Source organism: Crocodylus porosus, unplaced genomic scaffold (genome assembly GCF_001723895.1).
Source record: "Crocodylus porosus isolate Cpor-Errol unplaced genomic scaffold, CroPor_comp1, whole genome shotgun sequence".
In the NCBI taxonomy this organism is placed as follows: domain Eukaryota; kingdom Metazoa; phylum Chordata; order Crocodylia; family Crocodylidae; genus Crocodylus; species Crocodylus porosus.
In genome coordinates this window covers 148,815-169,513 of record NW_017728907.1, presented here as the reverse complement: position 1 = coordinate 169,513, position 20,699 = coordinate 148,815, and the positions used below count along the sequence as shown (strand labels likewise).

The following is a 20,699-nucleotide window of genomic DNA, read 5'->3' as shown; positions in this document are numbered from 1 at the left end:
TCAATATCTTCATCAGTGACTTGGATGAGGGCATGGAGAGCACTCTGCCCAAATTTGCAGATGACACCAAAATATGGGGCAAAGTAAACACATGGGTGGGCAGGGAATAGATTCAGGCAGATTTGGACAGGTTGGAAAAGTGGGGAGAACAGAACAGGATGCAATTTAACAAAGATAAATGAAAAGGGCTGCACCTAGGGAGAAAGACATACAGATTGCACCAGCACACATACAGATTGGGAGATGACCTTCTAAGTAGCACAGTGCCATAAAGGGATCTCAGAATCATAGTAGACTCTAAAATGAACATGAGTCATCAATGTGGCAAAATGATAAGTACAACTAACTGCACTGTTTAATACATAAGCAGGTATATCACAAACAGGTCTAAAGAGGTGATACTTCTTCTGTATGCAGCATTGTTAAGGCCACAGCTGGAGTACTGTGTCCAGTTTTGGGCACCACACTTCAAGAAGAATGTGGATAACCTTAAAAGGGTCCAGAGGAGGGCTACTTATATGGTTAGGGGCCCTCAGGTAAGGCCCTATGAGGAGTGATTGAGGGACCTGGATCTCTTCAGCCTGCACAAGAAGGATGAGAGGTGATCTTGTGGCCATCTACAAATTCATTGGGGGGAGGGGGGCTGGAATGGGAGTAGGGCAGGCAGGCAGCAAGGAATATGAGATATTCTGTTTACCAGGGTGCCTCTTGGGATAACTAGAAACAACGGCCACAAACTGACAGAGAACAGATTTAGGCTAGATATCAGGATGAATTTCTTCACGGTAAGGGTTACCAGAATCTGGAACAGGCTTCCAAGGGATGTGGTGCTCTCCTGTACCCTAGAGGTCTTTAAGAGGAGACTGGACAAGCACATGGCTGGGGTCATCTGACCCTAGCACTCTTTTCAGCCCAGGACAGGGGGTTGGACTTGATGATCTATTAAAGTCCCTTGCAACCCTTAAAATCTAGGAAATTCCCCACCCATATCCCCCACAAACCTCCACCCACACAACCCCCACACCCACCAACACACCTGCCCAACACCCTACCACACACACAGCCACCCCCTCAGCCATGTGCAAGAGGAAGACATTATTTTGAGCTTTTATGCAATAGCCTCTATATACATTATGCAAACACACATAAATAAGGACAAAATAGTTTTTGAAATAAAATTAAAATGTTATAATAGATGTTTAATTTTTAGCATATGATTCTTTTTCTGGTTCCAAGATAGCAAACCCCCTCCCCAAAAGAAGTACTTCCAGGGGCAATGGGAGGGATTTCTATTGGCAAAAGTCGGGGGTTAGGGGCAGGACTTCTGATCCCAAGATGATAACCAGGGGGTGGGGTACCTGTCAAGTAGCAAAGCTGCCCTTGTGGCCCTTACAGCTCACTAAAACATATTAAGTGGCCCTTCAGCTGAAATAATTGCCCACCCCTGCCTTAACAGAACATGCCGACAGAAGTTTTTTCTGCAGGTGCTGCTGTCCTATCTTTCTGAAGACACAAGCTAAGCCAAGCCAAGCACCCTTCTGTCAGTACTGCTGTGTCTGTTGTGTGTGATGGGGTGGGGAGGGAGGGCTAAACCTGGCATGTTTATGTCAGTTGGGTATGGAGCAATTTATTTTGTCCCTAGACAAGATAGATATGCCTTTGTCACATATACAAAGCATTTCTATTGTTAACATCAGTGCACCCATAATAGCCTGCATAACAATATATCAGTCCTTAATAACATATTTATAAGAGCTCCCTTAAATGTTATGCCTCTAGACTCATAAAGTGATTTCAACCCTTTAATTTCAGAGGAAGAAGAAAGCACTCACTGTTAGGAGGAGGCATTCAGTGTCTTTCAATATTTTATCTTTAAATGTTTCTTCCTAGTTTTGTTTTGGTTTACTCTGTATATTGTTCGTCTCCAGTTTTTGGTACATAACATCAGAAGCAAATAAGAACAAGCAATGACATGACAGTAGTGTCATGGAAGTACATTTTTTATGAAGCAGACAAAAGACATACAAAAAAAACAGGACACAAATGATTCTAAGAAATACTGATTAAAATTTGTTAAAGCTAGTAGAAAAAATCTCTAATGCAAGGTTCTGTAAACAAAAGCTTGTGAAATGTATATAAAGAAGGGGATAGAAAATAAAGAGTAATTTCTTTATGCTAAGTTGTGAAGTTCATAGATTTCATAGATTTCATAGACATTAGGGCTGGAAGACACCTCAGAAGATCATTGAGTCCAGCCCCCCGCCCCAGGAGCAGGAAGTCAGCTGGGGTCATAGGATCCCAGCAAGATAACCACCTCCAGCGACAGTCTATTCCAGACCTTGGAGGCTCAGATTCTAAAGAAGTTCTTCCTTGTGTCCAACTGAAACAGTCCTGAAAGAGTTTCTGACTATTTGACCTTGTCATCCCCTAGGAAAGTCTGGTGAACAGACGTTCCCCCGGATCCTGGTGAGCACCCCGATAAACTTACAGGTGAATACCAGGTCACCCCTGAGCCTGTGCTTTTCCAGGCAAGGAGTACCATAAATCTCAGCCTCTCATCATAACATCTGTTTTTCTGACCTCTGATAATCCACGTGGCTCTCCTCTGGACTCTCTCAAGCATCTCCACATCCTTTATAAATTGCAGAGCCCAAAACCGGACGCAGTACTCCAGCTGTAGCCTCACCAAGTTGGAGTACAACAAGAGAATGACATCCTAGGATTTGCTTGAGAAGCATCTATGAATGCAAGCCATCATTTTGTTCGCTTTACTAGCTGCAGCATCACATTTAAGGCTCATGTTCATCTTGTGGTCAGTCATGACCCCCAAGTCCCTTTTGTCCATAGTGCTAGCTAGCATAGCACTGCCAAGTCTATAAGCATGCTGTAGGTTTTTCTTCCCAAGGTGGAGAACCTTGCATTTTTCAGTGTTGAACACCATCAGGTTCTTATCCATCCATTTCATGAGCCTGTCAAAATCTGCCTGGATCACCCTCCTGTCCTCAGATTTGGATGCTTTACTGCAGAGTTTGATGTCATTGGCAAACTTGGCCAGTCCTTTTCTGACACCAATGTCCACATTATTGATGAAGATGTTAAATAGTATAGGCCCTAGGACAGAGCCTTGAGGCACCCCACTGGTGACGACACACCAAGATGATTGGCTTCCATCAACCACCACCCTCTGGGTCCTACCATGGAGCCACTTCCCCAGTCAGTGGATCATTGTGAGGTCAAGGCCACAGCTGGCCAGTTTAGCCAAGAGGTGATCATGGGATACTAGATCAAAGGCTTTTTAAAAGTCAAAATAAACAACATCAATCTCTTCCCCCTTGTCCAGGTGATAGGTCACCTGGTCATAAAAGTAAATGATAGCTACACCCCTGCCCCTTTTGTCTACTCAGTCTCTTCTGTACAGGGTATAGCCATCTATACCTGTGGTCCAGTCATGGGTGGAGTCCCACTAGGTCTCCATTATCCCTATGATGTCATAATAATTTGTGTTAAGCAGGAGGACAGGTTCCTCCTGCTTATTCCCCAAGCTTCTGGCATTTGTGTACAGGCAGGCAAGTGTTCCTTTGGGGGCCCTTGCCTTGCCCACAGCTCATTCCAGAAGAGTTTCCTCCTCAGCGGAGAAAGATGGAGGAAGCTCTTCTCAGGCAGCAGCTCACTGCCTCTCTCACCAAAGAGAGGACTGTGGTCATGGAAGCCGAAACCTTCCCGATGACCCCAGTACTACAGTCTTTGGTTTACTACTTCAATCCTTCTCTCCCTCCTCAGGCCATAGCCCAAGACTTGGAGGATTCAAAAAAATACCACCTGTGCCCCCAAACCCTTTAGTCCCACTCCCAAATCCCTGTAATGCTTCATGACCCAGCTGAGATTGCTCTGAGCCATGTCATTTGTGCCCACATGGATAAGGAGGGTAGTGGTCAGTGGGCTGGAGGAGTTCATGGATATTCTCCACAGTGTCTCATATAGGGGCTCCTGGGAAGCAGCAAACTTCCTGGGCTAAGGGGTAGGGGTGTCAGATTGCCTACTCCGTCCCCCTCAGGTTGGAGTCTGCTATGACAAACACTTTGTCTTTGGGAACACGGGGGCGGTAGCTATAGTTGAGTCTGTGCTGTCTACTGGAGCTGGCAGCTTAGCAGGCTTTTCTGGGGCTGCAAGAGGTTCATACCTGTTGCAAAGCTCCAGCAGGGTGGGGATCTTGGTGCGGGGGGCCTTGGGGCCCTTGACCACCTTGGTCCAACCCCTTGGCTGGACAGCATGGGAGGTCCTTTAGTCCTCCCTTGTCCTGGAAGGAGACCATGGTCTACCCTACACCTCCAGGGGGTGAAGGGCCTGGTAGTAGGAGTCGATCTTCCACTCACCATCCCTGATGGTACGCCGTCTCTGGACTGTGGCCTGGAGCTCCTCCAGCTGGCGCACCAGAGACTTCAAAAGGGAGCAGACCTCACAAGGGGAAGTGGCCATGCTCCCAGACCCCAGAGCCTGAAAAAGTGTCAGGCAGCCCTCACAGCCAAGAGCAGGGACTCTGCCTGCATGAAACCTGGAACTATGGAATACGTCTGGGTGGAGGCCTCTGAGGAGAAGGGGGAGGGGGCAGCACAGACCCTGAGGAGACCCTAGTACTGCAGTGTGTGCCCATATGCATTTTACTGGTGGTAGTCTGGCTAACAGTGACTACCTACCCTAGGGGCTCACAGGCAGGGCCTCGGGCATTCACCCTTCTGTACAAACTCTATGCTAACACACGTACCAGGCAAACCTGCATACTTGTGGGTATGGCTTGTTCGTGAGGCTCCAGTCATGTGGCTCCCTGGCGGCTGGGCGAAGTAAAAGGTGGGGGGGGGAGGGGCGTGCTCCTTCCTGACTCAAACTCAGCTGCCCCGCAGCTGTCTGGGGTTGAGGTCCTTCCCTCCCTGTCTCTGGCTGTGCTAGAGGTCTGGGTCAGGGTCCCACTGGGGGGGTCCTGGGGGTCCCTAGGCTCAACAGGGGTGCAACAGGCTTCCACCTGTGCATCTCACTCCAGAGCCAAGGACCAACTTCTCGCTCAAGTGCAGAAAATGTTATAAAATATTTTAGCATGTCTGAATTGGCATTTTTAGTGATATCTTTTTCTGGATGGAAATCTCTGCCTGATTCCATTTGAAGCATTCTGATGCTATCTTTTGCTATTTAGTACTTTAGTACCACACTAAAACTCCATGATTGTATTTTAATATAAATTATTATAAGGTTTCCAAAAATGTTTAGAAGGTTGACTGTACAGTTTCCTTCCAAGTAGATGTTTATCCTATATATATAATTTTGCAGGCAAATATAAAATGCTTGAGGGCTAAATCTCCTAGATAAAGAATAAAGATGCAAATTGAATTACAGCACAATAAGTTTTTGTTAGACTGTAGTGGACTATACTGCCTTGTCTCTCTGAATTTATTCTAGCCTCATTGTTGGTAGGTTCATCAGGACACCTTCATTCAGGTAACTACTTTATCTTATGCAGAAAAACAAAAAACAAAACAGTATTAGAGTGTTAAACCATATTGGTGATAACACAGGCCAGCTTGGGTCCTTCATTCTCAAAGGCTTCCAAGATAGAAGTAATCCTTTAATCTTCCATGTGAGTCTCAAGGCTCTCTCTTTTAATGCTGTACTACATTTTTACCCGTTTTTCTTACTTTTCTGAATCTGCTTGCTAAATCCATTCTATGTTTATTAGTTGGTAGAGATGTCCCTTCAACCTTACTGACAGCAAAGGCTTTGGTTAAGTATTTTTATATATAAAGAGGTAGATTTCCCAGGCTACGCAAAGGTTCATTACTAATGGTGAGAAAAAGATTCTGAACACTTATTTTGGTTGAATGACAAGACAGATCAGTAAAAGAAAACACAGAATGTTACAGGAAAAGGTCAAGGGAGATAGAATGGAAATACATGTTGCTGGAACACATGCCTTTTATCTTAAAGAGCTGTTTTTTACTTAAGCATCTGAAAAAAATTGTAATGTAATGACATTAAATGAAATGAATTCATCAGCCTCTGGCAAATTACGGTTTTTAACAATTTATATTTTATTCTCTTTCTTATGTAGTAACTCTCTCCTCTTCTCCCACTGTGGAATGGCTTTAAGTAGTGTCTTTTCCCTGTTTGGTAAAGGGATCAAATGACTCCACATTCATTGCTATATTTACCTGAAGAGAAGCTGATGAATCTTTATTGTGTTCAACAAGCTATGCAATTTCTAGTCCACCGTCAGGGAATCTGAGGGCTACAGCACCATAAATTATCCGAATGATGACAGTGCGTAGGCAACAAGAGAGAAGGCTTTATGTCACCTTGGCAACTTCACAATTTGGAAGCTAACTTAAACTGTGAATACCAATGGTATCATGATCTGTATTTTGGTCCTGAGTCTGTGCTGCCTAGTATGCCCATTTGTACAGAGTGGGTGTGCAATGCCAGCAGTTAAGAATGGTACCTGGTATATGACTTCATAAAGTTCCAGGAAGTTGTGAATAGGACTTTTAGACTCTTAAGTTCCCTGGGAAGTCACAGGATATGGAACTGTTGCAAATAATAAACTCAAATTCACCATTTTAAGTTTCAGTAACCATGATTGCTCAAGCATCAAAAGGTTTACAGAGGATTTTCATTCAGAAAGACTTAGCTAACTTTGATATGAATAATGCATTGGAAATCTTGTGAGATCATGATTCTATGATTCTCTCCATTCACTCAGTCAGGAAGCAGCTTGTTTGGAGAGATTGGTATGCAGGCCTCCCATAATGGAAACATTTTGAACAGGTCTCTGAGCCAAGGTTCATAGTCTCTATATTTATGACTATATGTTGTAACATTGACACCTTGAACAGATTCCTGGTTCTTTGAAACCAGAATATGGATATTTTCCTATCCTTATGTGTGCTATCTGGGTCTGTGCCTATGCCATTTTCCCTGAAGTAGCCAGAATGTGGTGCTTCAGATGTACAAATAATAAAATATGTTAAAGATATGAAACTTCAATTGTTCAAAAATAATAAATGACATTAAACAGGGTTGAGCAAATCAAGATACTTTCACCATTTCAAGGAGTTCTAACTTCCAAATAATTCTAATTAAACTTAAATTGACATGCAACATTTGGCAATGTATAGGTTCGTTCACACTTTGATTATTCTTGTTTATGTTTTACCAAAAAAAAAATTCTTTCACCCTGACTAGACATTTATCTTTTTTCTGCTTTCAAAAACAGCGAGTTCTGCTACGAGATAATTTCTGCATTTAATTCCTTTGAACATTGTTTAAAGCTTTCCTGTCAAAGGAATCATCAAATAACATTGCGATTTTAAATGCTGTATTGTTGGTTGTTATAATGCTAATTAAATGTCTGGGGCAAATTCCACTTAGACCCGAACTATTCATCTTATCTTCGAACAGACTCCAAAACTCAGGTCTTTAAAGTGCCACAGAAATAAAACTAATCAGTAGAAAACTAAAATTAGATAATAAAATATCTTATCACAATGTAATGTAAAGAGGAAATTGAAACTGGAAATAAATAACATAAGCAACTCTGAATTGTAAAAATCAAGACTGTTTAACTAAAAAGCTTAAAAAAATAGGAAGAGTGCACCATAACTTCCTTACAAGGTGATCACAAAAATGCATCCTATATACATTTAAAAATAATTACTACATAACATAAATTTGTATCTGAATAGTTTTATCTGAATATTTCATTACAGATTTTTTTTTATTTGAGGATATTTGAAAAATTGTCCTCAATATGTGGAGTTTGGTGTTATATTGCCAGTAGCTAACTCTTTTCTATGGTGGCTCCCAAAGTTCCAGTATTTTCACAATATGTAGTGTGAGATGTTGAGATCAACAACTTTAAGCCTTAGATGTTTGTACCAACTACTTAAATTTCACTCTGTTCTGAATTTGAGACTTATTCTAAATTTTAAAATCTTATCTCTTTGTTCAGCCACTTTAAAAACACTGGAAGGCCTCTTTATAAACCTTGCCTAAAGAAATGCTATGCCACATTGGGAAGACATGGGCTTTGGATGTTCTTATATAAAGGACAATGGACTAGGGCTCAGTGGATTCAAGTTTAATTCCCAGTGCTGTCACCACATTTCCTGTGTCTACGCACAAGTCAGGGCCTTGTTGCACATTCATTTTAGGCTGATCGTAAAGCTCTTAACCCCTGGATTGTCCACACATTAACACCTGAAACTAGCTTCCAGCACATTTTAGGCAGCTTAAATTTACACTGCACCAGGGCAGTTTTATCTCTGACCCATCTTACTCAGCTCACGTTCCATTAATGTGTGACCACTCTTCATTGACAAACTACCTAAGCTGCAGTCCTCTGCATCACTGGATACAATGTTGCTCCTCCACAATCCTGTTCTGTGTGAACAAACTTTCCATCTCCTAAATTCTACTGCTGTGGGGTGGGAAGGGTTCTAGCACCAAGCCAATTCCCCCTCCTAAAGGTACAGGGCTGCAACCTGTGCAAACAGCCTGCAAAGCATATGCCAGTGAGACAGGTCTCAGAGTATGGATGGGGTGGGGTTAGGATGGCTAGAGGGGTTGGGGGGAAGTAGAGGGCGAGATCAAGTCCCTATGAACCAGGACTTCCTTTTCAGGGTAGGGGCAGTACCTCTCCCAGAAAATGCCTTCCCTCACCACTCCCACCTCCAAAGCACCTTAAGAAGCACCCATAACTCCTGATCCACAGTCCCAAATTCAAATCTATTAAAACATGAGATCTTCTTTAATTTACTTCCTTTTTTATATAGTCTTAAAATATTGTTTTTTACTTTTTTCTTCTTTCAGTAGCTGACTTCATTTTACTACCCTTCTGCCACCCCCATCTTCTTTCCACTTCCCATTTCATTACCCACCCCATTTCATTAACTTTCTGTCCCACAGCTTCATGTTCCTACCTTCCCACATCTCTCGCCCTCTACCACCGAAAGCAGGGATAGAAGCTTTTCCTGACTCACCAGACCTGTAGTATCAACTCATAGCTGTAGTTGCTAGACTTGCCCCTGCTCACTAGCCCTATAGTGGAAAGTCACAGCTGTGCAGGTAGAGGCAATCAGAGAAGGTTTTTAGCCTTAAGGTGTGACTGCTCTGAAGTCAAGCTAGCATTAACATGATCTATATTTGAGCAAATTGAAGTGCAATGTGGAAAAATGCCCTCACTCTGGTCTAGATCCTCAAAGGTATTTAGGCATCTACAGTGATTATACAGGTTCTCCAGGAGGTGGGGGATACTTTAATATAAAAGCACCCAGAATGTCTCATGTACCAGTGTCCCTGGGCTGAAAAATGGCAATGGGGGCACTTTCACTAAAGCTTGCTGAATGCACTTTAGCTAAAGCAACCCCACCACCATTTTCCAGTACAGGGATGCTAATACATGAGACACTGGAGTCTCCCAGAGTGCTGTAATTACCATACTCCAGAAGACTTGATTAATCAAGCCTGTTCTGATGTGCTGTTGGAGCAGCCTTGCTGCTCATGTGTAGGTGCCCCCCTAAGGCCCAACCCACATTTAGGTGTCTTTCACTGATTTTAATGAGAGATAGGTGTATTGGGCCTAAAAATTCTGTTTCATTTGTAAAATAGTAGTGGTAATAACTTTTCCTCACAAGGAGACTCTAAACTCAATAATAATTGTAAGGTGCTCATCATATTAGATCACGTGGACTATACAAATATTTTTAATCTTTCAGCCTTCATTTTAACTTCAACTCAGAGGGTGTGTCTACATGAGATGCTTTTCTCCACAGTAGTATAGTTTACTGCACAGTAAGAGCAAGCATCTACACACACACAGTAAATGGTGCTACTCACAGGTGCAGTAAATGAAGCTACTCACAAATAAATTTGCTACCTGCAAATGCAAATAGCAAATTTACTTGCATTTAGTTACTGGGCAGTAATGCAAGTTGAGATGCCAACTGGGAGCTGATTTGTCCCCAGTCAGCCCTGCCACTAGTGGGGGCAGCCTGAGCCTCGCCTTAGGACTCTGGGGCTGGAAGCCTGTCCTGCCCCGGGGCTGGCCTGCCTCTATGGCAGCACCAGCATCAGACCCTTAAAAGCCTGCAGGGATTTTGAACACTGGGCACATGTGCAAGCAGCCTGAGGCCAGTCTAGGCCTGTGTCCCACTTGGCAGGCCTCAGGCTAGCCATACCAGTGTGCCTGCACCCTGGCACCTCTGCCTGGCACCACAGTGCTGCATGGCTACCAAGCCCTTCACTGTCCACGTGTGAAAGATGCTGCAGGCTCCTGCCACATTGGCCAGCACTGCCCACAGCCCACTCTCAACAGCCTGCCCGGAGCCTACAGGTGCTCTGGGCATTGGCTTGCTGTGGAGCTGCCAGTCCCACACCATGCCCCTGCATTGGGTGTTGCAGGCAGCTGCCCAGGCCTGGCAGCACAGGGAAAGCTGCACAGAGGCCCAGAGAGCCAGCACAGAAGCCCCAAATGGCTTCATTGCCCATGCCTGTGTGCACCATCTGGGGCCCCAGTTGGTTCATGGAAGAGAATAGTGACTTTGAGGCACTGTGGGGAGAGGCAAAGGTGCAGCACTAGTTCATGTGGGGCAGGCATTCCAATGCCCATGTGTATGAGGGACTGTGAGGCTAGATACAGAAGCATGGGCATGACTGGTCAGCATGGCAGTGCCACATAAAGGTCAAGATTGCAAGTACTGTGGGTCTCCATCACTGACCACAATCATTGGTCAGTTAGTGCCCACCAGTCCATGCCCTTTTTGCAGCAACTGACAGAGATTCTCACACCCCATGAACCAGGCAACAGCTATGCTGTATAAAGTAGTATGGCAGGCCTGCCCAAGCCTCTGTTCTGGCCTGGTACCCATGGTTATGTTTCCCTTAGGATGCCAGCAGCCCATCCCACTGAGCTCCCCACCTACAGCCTCCACAAGCAGCTTGGGGAGCCTGGGCCAGTGCCTATTCCAACAGTTCTGCAGCCTCAGCCCCAGCCATGATGTGTGGCTGGCCATGTCACCAGGTAACCTTCCAGGCAGTGGCATAGTTTGTGGGGCAGCAAAGAAGCTCAGGATTCCATACCAGATGTGCAGATGTGGCCAGGTTACCATGGCAATCGGTAGCAGCAGGGCATAGTGCATGGGGCACCCCTTGGTTCACACAAACACCTCCTCATGCAACACCCATGACATGCACAGCAGGGACACAGTCAGGGTGTAGCACCAGAGCAGGGAGAAGCTGGCCCCAAGGCACCTCCCTAGAGAGGTCCCCTGCAGGGAGGGCAGGGGTGTGGGCATCTCCTTGTCCCAATCATCTGGGAGCCCTATGGCCTCTGAGTCCAGATACCATGGGCTTGACAGCAGCACAGGAGAGCAGCTGGCCTTCAGGGTTGGGGGTTGGGATTGGGCACAGCAGGGTCTGGAGCCATGGCAGCAGTTCCAAGACCTGACCTGTCCCAGCCTGGTAATAGGCTGGGGAAGGCAGCCTCGATGAAGCCAGCAGAAAATCTTGCCATCTCTCACAAACAGCTTATTGTTGAGGGTTCTGCAGGCCCTGAAGCTGCACTCAGGGTAGCAGCCACTGTTGGCAGCCCCAATGTGGCCCCAGGTTCACCACTGCCCACAGCCAGGGCCCTGTGCATGCTACAACTATGACTCAAGAGGGCAGTAAGGATGCACTTGTGTCCCCTCAGGCAGTCAAAAGTACACTCCAGTAGGGCATAGGTCTGGTCCGGGCACCAGTTGAAGTGGGACTAGAGGGGGATCCAACTTGCCAGTGTAGGGTCATATGAGCAAGGGCAGGAGTGAATCATAGAATCATAGAAGTAGGGTCGGAAGGGACCTTGTAGATCTTTAAGTCCGACCTCCCACCTGGGCGGAAGAAAAGACTGGACTCAAATGAGTCCATCCAGGTAGTTATCAAGCCTCTTCTTAAAGATCCCCAGGGTAGGAGCCAGCACCACTTCCGTAGGAAGTTGGTTCCAGCTCCTAGCTGCCCTAACTGTGAAGTAGTTATTGCAGATGTCTAATCTAAACCTACTCTCTAATAATTTCTGTCCGTTGTTCCTTGTCATGTGGGTAGGTGGGATCCCCAATAAGGAGAAGTGAGACCACCATGGTGCCCAGTTGCAGGTCCAGCACTTCTGGCATGAAGCAGTTACTGTGCACCAGGGTTGGTAGGACAGAGATGTAGAACATGTGGGCTTTGTGGATGCTTCCCACCCAGTCAGTGCTCTTGTTAGTGAAGGTGCTATGGTGGTCCATGATGGCCTGGAGCAGAACAGAGTGAAAGCCCCTCCGGTTATAGCAGGGGTGGTAGTTTGAGGTGGGCAGGTGGTGGGGATGTGGGTCCTTTCCAGAACCCCAATGCACTGGGGAAGTCCCAGGGCATGAAACCCTGCCACCACCACTAGGCAGTTGTGCACACAGAGCACCGTGTGACCCAGCATGTCCTGGAGGGCACCTCACACCTGCAGGACATCCTCTCCATTAGTGGCCTTTTCCAGCCCAAAGAGATGGCCCACATACTAGAGGCTGGCAGGCTTGGCCAACATGAGCAGGCTGAGGGTCAGCCGGGTGTCCACAGGGAGGGACGACCATATGTTGGTGTCCTGCCACTCCAGGTGTGGCTGGAGCTGCTCCATGACATCCTAGAAGGTGGCCCAGGTCATCTGGAATGCCTCCAGCCACTGCTCATTATCCCAAGTCTGCTGGACAATGTGCAGCCACCAGTCCTGGCTGGCCCAGTCAGCCCAGATGCAGCAGGGCTGGAGACTCAGGAGGGTGAGGGCAGCCTCGGTGGTGGCGTCCAGCAGTCCATCATCAGCATCTTTGCTGTAGTTCAGCCAGCTGGATGGGGTCCAGGCAGCAGTTGTGCTGTGGTGGTGGCCCTGAGATGGTGTGCTGTGGCCAAGCAGGCAGTCACTTCACATGGCGGAGCTGGGAGGACCCAAACAGCTGTGGGCCAGCCGGCGGTTGTTACGGTGGACCAGCAGGGTCAATGCAGTGAACAGCAGGATTCTGAGGTAGCGTTTATTGCTGCTAGAGGCAGGGGCTGGAGCAGCCATGGCATGTAAAGGCAGAGGTGTTGAGGAGAGAGCTGCCACATGCTGCCCCTGTGCTGTGCTTGCTTCTCCAGGCCAGGGAAGTGGTTGGTCATGGAAAAGAGAGCAGAGCTGGCTTTTCATGATGGCTACTGGCTTCTGGCAGCTGCAGCTGGAGCCTAAAGCTCTCCCCTGGTAGCAACAGGGGCTCCTTGCAGCACCATGGGAAGTGGCAGCAGTTTGGTGCTAAGAGCAGCAAGTCTGATGCCATGTCCCTACACATTTAGATGCCTTACCGGGAGCATTTATTTACAAGTAGTTTACTTTCAAGTAAACTGATCTCGTATCAAATGCACATGTAGATGCACTCAGAATGAATTAAGATTTGGTCATGCTAAGTATCAGATAACTACCTATGCCTTCAGTGAATGCAATGAAATTATTCGGATTCTTTTAATCCGGTGTTACAAAAGTATGCAAACACAATACATTTTGGATAGCTCCTCTCACATTATTTGTGATTTTTTTTCTAACACTCCTTATCCTATATTTACATTCCATAATATAATTCAGCAAAATTGTAAACTTCTCTTGAAGATTAACCAGACCAGGCACAAAATTGTGCCCTCTCTCATGATCAATGATGAAAATAAGAAAAAGTTGCTTTTCATTCTAATATAGCAAAAAACTTACCTTAAACCATTCAAACAAGTGACCAAGCTAAATTTTATGCAGCTAACATAATGAATGTCTAAACTATACATGTTTAAAAACTAAAAAGGAAAAGAAGAGGCAGAATACAGACTATTTAGTTAATTTTACTGTGTGATAATTAATCTAATTCAGACAAACTTAGAACTATAAGAAATGAGACTGTGATTCATCTGTCATTGACTCTTTCCTGGGAATGGCCTGATTCCGCTCAATTAGAAAAAAATAATCTCACTCATTCTATGCCTCCGAGTCATTTTTATAGCAGCAATGCTTTTGTTTGTCCTTCACATCTAGCTCACCCTGGTAAGATTAAAAATTTAATAGACATGGGTAAAGAGGAAAACTCTACAATAAGGAGTTTTTCAAAGCTGTTCATGTACTGAGCTAAAGATATGAGCTATTACAGCATGATTCTTTTTATATGTGCATTAAAAAAAATTGAGCAGTGAATAAAAAAATGAGGTATAGTTAATATAATTATGTTTTTTAATGCTTTAGGTTAGCTGGAAAGCTGCCTGTCTTATTTTAAATGGTTTTGCTACTCAGATGTACCAGTAGTATGTTCTCAAAAAACTCGATGCCATAGTCTTTTTATATGAAAAAAAAAAAAAAAAAAAAAAAAAAAAAGGTCATATCCAGAGGTGGGATCTTGATTAATGACAACTTTTTCTCAGGTGCTGAGAAATACTCTTAAATCAAATGAAGAAATACATTGTCTTGGTACCAGGAAGATGGAGATGCTTAATATGAGGTCCCCAGAATTTGGATATCGTCTGGTCTAAAAAAATACTGTTAGAAGCATAGTTTTCTGTGAACATGAAATGCTATTGCTATTTCTTGAAAGTAACAGCCTGTAAAGCAGGTTAAGTTCATGCTATAGAACTTGCAGACTCTACAGTTGACAAAGGTCATAGTACTGTCTGTAGCCACCAATTTTAATGCTCTTTATCTACAGAATAACAGAAAAGTAGGCCTGGAAGAAACAGCAGGAGGTCATCTAGTCCAACTCTCTGCTTCAGGATTATCTCTATCCAAACCTCATCCAGCACAAGGATTTGTCTATCTCATTATTAAAAACTTTGGGAACAAGAATTCTATAAAGATGGCTGTCAGTCCTTTGGCTGATTCTACAGGTATACTATATAGGTCTAACATAGAAAGCTAGCTGTCCCTACCTTTCAATCTCTGTGAATAAAAAAAAATAAGTATTTTAATTCTCATATGAACCGGGGACTGTTTTTTACATCACTTGTGGTCTTCTCAAATCGTCGTACACAAAAGCATATTTAAGTAAATGAAGTTATCCTATGGTTAAAAAGGTATCAACATGATTTATAATCAGGTATCAAACTTCTGTTCTTCTTTTTCTCTCCTTTTTTCTGCCTTCTGGAAGCAAAAAGGGTCCAATTTACCAATGCCTTGTATTTTATGGAGTCATTCAAGGTGAATATATGAGTTAGAGCAAACTGCAGTTTTCTACCTGTAAAGTTTCTTTTTGAGGATAATTCAAGACATATTTTTACTAGGCAAAACCATGTTTTTTTGGTTTTTTTCCAGGAGTGGAAAGAATTGTTTTGAATGTTCATGTAGCCCAAGGCTGCCCTTGGATGGACAAACCCACGAGAAGAGCTTAGGAAGGAGAGTTTGGGTGCTTAATTTAATTGAAGTATGTGCTCTGTTAAACTACAGTTGTAACTTTTCTGCAAGGCAGTCTTCTTCTCACATTTGACCACTTTGTTACACATGCTTGTGCTCATTTATTGTACTTTGCAAGATCTTTTATTGTACAGGTCCCTTCAAGCAGCAGGCACTGCAGCAGGTGTTGCATAGTCTGAGGCTCTGTGCCACAGTTATAGGTGGTTGAACCAATGGTAACCCCACATAGGTAGTTGAGACATTGCCACATTTGCCAAGGTTCATCAGCCCCTGGTATTAAGGACCTGGCTGCTGAAATATCCTTTTTCTTCAGCCTCTCGTTCCACATCTGTAATTGCATCTCCTTCGGTGTGACATGAAGAGGTTCAGTGCTGGTGAGGAAGCTCCTGAACTTCATACCATGATTTTGCCAGGCATTGAACAGCAGTAACAAAAGCCAAGATCAGATTTGCACAAGACTTCTATTTTGATAACCTACCCCTTCCCCACCTGCATGTGTATAAAGTTGCATGCAAATTTTCAGCTGTATGTATGTGAATCACATTGATATTTCAACAACTTGTCTGTCATTAGTACCATCACACTGGCAATTTCCAAGAGAGAACCTAATGGGAGAAACAACCTCAAGTTCATTTGAAACGCAAAGGATTTGAAGTCAAATTTGCCATTTATACCCCTGAAGTTAATATACGTTTTTCCTGAGCAAAGAGGATATGAGGTTTTGGACTTTATTTAACATGGCTGGAGACTCTAGACGACAGGTGGTCAGCTGTGATGGTAATGGATATGGGACATGCAAACAATCAGGGTGCATCTGTCTCCATGAGAAAGACTGTGCTCATCCTGTAAGTCTGAGTTTGTGAGACCAACAAATGCAATAACAGAGAAGAACTAAGATCAAAAAAAAGCTTTCCATGGAGGAAGGATTTATAGTAAACCTGAATAGATCAAAGATCATTATCTTCTATTCAATTCTAGACTAGGACAGTCCATTATGTCTGTACTTATGGTGGCTTGGAATTTCTATATATGGAACACTGAAGGGCACCAGCTAATAATACAGTCTGTAGTTTGGAGTGCTCAATTATTTCACTTACTCCTTTTTAAATACCAACCCACAAACCCTAACTACTGATACTTTATACAAAAAAGGGTGAATTTTACCCTAAGGAGTGATGGTGGTATATAGCTGCACTATATAACTATTACAGGGTGCATCTACACAAGACACTATGTGGTGTCAGCAGGCACAAATCATGATGCTGATGCTACTGCTTAGTAGCAATGACCTACTATGCAGTCAGTAGCTTATTGATACTGCACAGTTGGGTCAGAAACAACTCATGTGCCACCAGACCAGGACTGTGCAGCAATTCTGTGGTCATTTACTGCTTGCTAAATGACTGCACAGTAACACCTGCACAGTCAGGCGCACATAATTATTTACACTATCCATAAAACATTGTGCCAGATTAGAATCTGATTCACCCCAGATGTAAACTGAAGTAGAGCTGTTTGAATGGAGGCTTGTGGTCTGCATGCAGCCATTCAGGGGTTAACTGGTATCCCACAGGTTTCCTCATGGCCAGCACTCCTTCCATTGCTCCTGCTGCTATAATAGCTAGGGTCTATGGTCTCTCCCTCCCTCTTCCAGATTTTGCTTTCTGTCCTAATCCTGGGAGCAGGAAGACACAGTGGGAGGGGTGCCAGGGAAGGATCTGTGCTGCCCACATTCTGTGCACAACTGTCAGGGAAGACAAGCCAGGCTGCATGCAAGGCTGGCAGCAGACCCGGGCTGCCTGGACTTCACACATACCTGAGAGTGGAACTGAAAGAAGTGGGCTGCACGTGTACCTGGGAGTAGAGCCAAGGGGAGCAGGCTGTACACAGTGTGCACATCTACACATGCAATTAATGTGCAGATAGCTTACCACACATTAGACTCCCTGCCCATTTGAGGGCTTCCTGCCAGCTGCTACATGAGTGGGACAGCTCCAGGCCAGCCCCTGGCTCAATGCAAAAACAGAGAGCTCTCCAGTCCCAATGCTGCTCATCTCCCAGCTCCAGTGGGAGCTGCACAGCACTGGGACAAGGGTGGGCAGAGAGCAACCCTGTCCCAGAGCTGACTGGCTCCCAGCTTCTGGGTAGTGCTGGGAGCTGAGTAGCGCAAGGACTGGGGCCCCTGCTGGTGTTGCTGACTGAGAGCATCTACACAAGTGCTACTGTGCAGTAACTCCTGTGCACTTAATCTAGTACCTGGATTTACTTGTACTAGCTAACTTTACAGTAGACTAATTTACTGTGCAGTAGCTGGTGATACTGCATATGGTTACATGATGACATTTTAATGCACAGTATATTAGTCTAGTGTGCAGTGAAGCACCTTGTGTAGATGCATCCAATGAGTTAGAGAAGAGGGCTGCACATATGCCTGAGAGTGGAACTAAGCTGTACATATGACTAAGACTGCAGCTGTACTGTATGTGGTGAGGGGGGCAATGGGATGCCTGTCCAGAAGGGATGACATAGGAGGAATATTCCCATATTGTGTGGGCTAGAATTTGGTAGCCCATGGGATGTGCAGCCCTCTGCCTCCCAGAAGTTGGGAAACCCTGAATTAGAGGAACACCATGAATAAATATGGGGTTTATAGTGGAATACATAAGGGCAAATCTAGGTCCATAGCTTTCATTAAAAAATCTGTCTGCTGTACTATGTAAAGAAGGTGCATTTGTATATAATAGAGATAGGTCAAAGATTTACGTTTACAAGTCTGACTACCACAATTGTCTTTAAAGCTTATCTATATTAGAGGTGCACTGGTATATCAACTTATATTGTACCGGTGCCGATAAAAACAAAATTGACATTATCAGCAATTGACCTTTTTTGACTGATGTGGCCAATTATGTCACTATTGAATGTTGTGTGCATGCATGCAGTCCTGCAGCTTGGAGAGCAGTGTCTGGCTGGTAAGTCTGTGGAGGGAAGGGGCATGGGGGGAGGATAGGGGCCCCCATGATAAGGGAGGGTGTGAGGCAGGGGCAGGCACTGCCCAACTGGGGTGGGGGCATAGGCAGTGCGTAGGAGGAGTACAGGGAAGCATGTGCCCTTCCTGAGAAAAACCAGCAGCACTTCCATTTTTGCCAGTGGCACTTCTGGCTTTGTCACTGGCACTTCCAAGGTGAGGGGACCCCCGCCTCCCGGTTGGCAATTGGGACCCCTCGGTCAGTGATCAGCTGCTGGTCCCCCCCCAGAGTCAGGAAGCACCAGTTGCCCATGGGTGGGGGTGTGGGATGGAGCCATAAGTGGCTGGTCTGGGAATGGGGGGGCTGCTCCCACCACTGGTGCACCCTGGGGGAGACACAGAGGGCACATGCCCCCTGGATCCATGTATGGGGCAAGGGTGGACAGCCACTGCAGGCTGGAGCTGGGAGCAGCACTGAGCTCTTCCTGGCAGGAGGCTGGGCTGGGGTTGTGTGCAGGGCAGACAGTGGTAGCACAGGGAAGGTGCATTGCAGGGTGGGGCTATTACAAACTCTGGGTTGGCCAAAGTCCACCCCTTAGTCTCCACTCCCAGTGCCCTCACTGCCCACCCTGCATGCAGCCCTGGCCCAGCCCCTCATCCGGAAGAGCCTAGCACCACTCCTAGCCCCAGCCAACAGCAGCAGCCCACCCTTTCCCCACACACAGATCTGAGGGCAGTGTGACCCTCTGTGCCTCACCCAGGGAGTGCCAGCAGTTGGAGCCACCCTCCCTCCCCACACCCCTGGAAGAGCTGCTCACAGCTCTGTCTTGTGCCCTGCCCCACCCTAGCCAGGCAGTGCCTGCCCCAGCCCCAAGGCCACACTCCCTCCCTCACCACAGGGGCCTCAATCTACCCCCCCCACCACATCCCTTCCCTTCTTCTGCTCCTTTTTTCCCACAGACTTACCACCTGGATGCAGCTCTCCAATCTGCCAGGATGCATATCGGTAATCAGATCAGTATTGGCCAATTGGCCAATTGACCATCACTATTGGCCCAAAAGTCTTTATCAGTGCACCCCTAATCCATATATTTGTCTTCTAAATGAGAGACACAACTGGTAGTAGTCATTTTAACAAAGAAAATCTCCTTTATTTGTCATTCTAGAGAGAGTTGAAGGAAAATTCAGCTTTATTAAATATTATGAAAGACTTTATGTCCCTCACAAGATTTAAACAGTGCCCATGGAATTCCTTTATATGTTTCAAAATGTATCTATCTTAAGCTAGATATGAAGGACAGATATGAGCACTAACTTTCAGATCATTTCTCCCAGAAAAATTAAATATGCAGGTTCAATTAATAGGATGCTGTCTGTGTTAATGAAACTTCATTAACGAATGATGCTGATATAATATACATCATACATTTTCACTGAAATAGAGAAGTATGTGTAATAGCTATCTGTTAACTAATAATTTAAACTGACTCCAGAAAGCACTCAGACTCAAAGCTCCATTGATATCTTCTTTCTCTGTCATCTTTGTCTGCATTTTCATTGCTAGCAATGGACATTTAAGTGGAGAAATAGAACTCCGAGCATGAACGGATTATTTTACTAATCATCCTTAAAGCTTTCCCCTGATATTCTATCAATACAAAACTATTGGTAGGATTCAAGTTAAATAAACTTAATATAAATCCTGGTTGTTGAACCTGTGTCTTAGAGTTTTATTACAATACTACAGTCATGTAGAAGGATATTTATCTATTACTATTTTTTCTCAGGTTTGTTATATTCCTTATATATCTATCCTCTAAGAGGAATAAGTGTTTTCATATAGCCCTCTGGGCACTGGAGGGTCACATAGCTGTAATAAGCATTAATACCCAAAGCATCTTTCTTTAATTCACATTAAAATTAGGCAACTGAATGCTACAGAGCAGCACACTTCTTCTGCCATGATATTTGGGCATTTATTAAAGGCTCTTTCAACCTGAGTTTTTTTGTTTTTGTTTTTCTTTTTACTCCCACATCCAGCGCTTTTGGAGAATGGTAACTGGAAAATGCAGACATTGTTGCTGTTTTGCTAGACAAAACAGAAGCTGAACATGAAAATACTTAGGGGAATTGGGTTTTCTGGCTTTATTTCAGATAAAACAAATAACCTTTTAGTTCATCAAAGACAAAGTGGTTCCTCAAGGCTGAGACTTGTTCTTTGAGAGCATCCCATTACTATGTGGTAGCCATTACCTTTTGTGTTGGATTTTAAAGAATCTA

The 20,699-nt window shown here is 44.8% G+C and overlaps 1 long non-coding RNA gene across 1 annotated transcript; it reads left to right on the top strand.

Annotated features, from left to right (window-relative positions):
- Nucleotides 1-197: 197 nt before the first annotated feature.
- On the top strand, nt 198-10,886 carry LOC109307603. Its single transcript, XR_002100304.1, has 3 exons — nt 198-290; nt 474-479; nt 10,876-10,886. It is a non-coding gene; the product is annotated as an uncharacterized LOC109307603 (long non-coding RNA).
- The last annotated feature ends 9,813 nt before the right edge of the window (nt 10,887-20,699 follow it).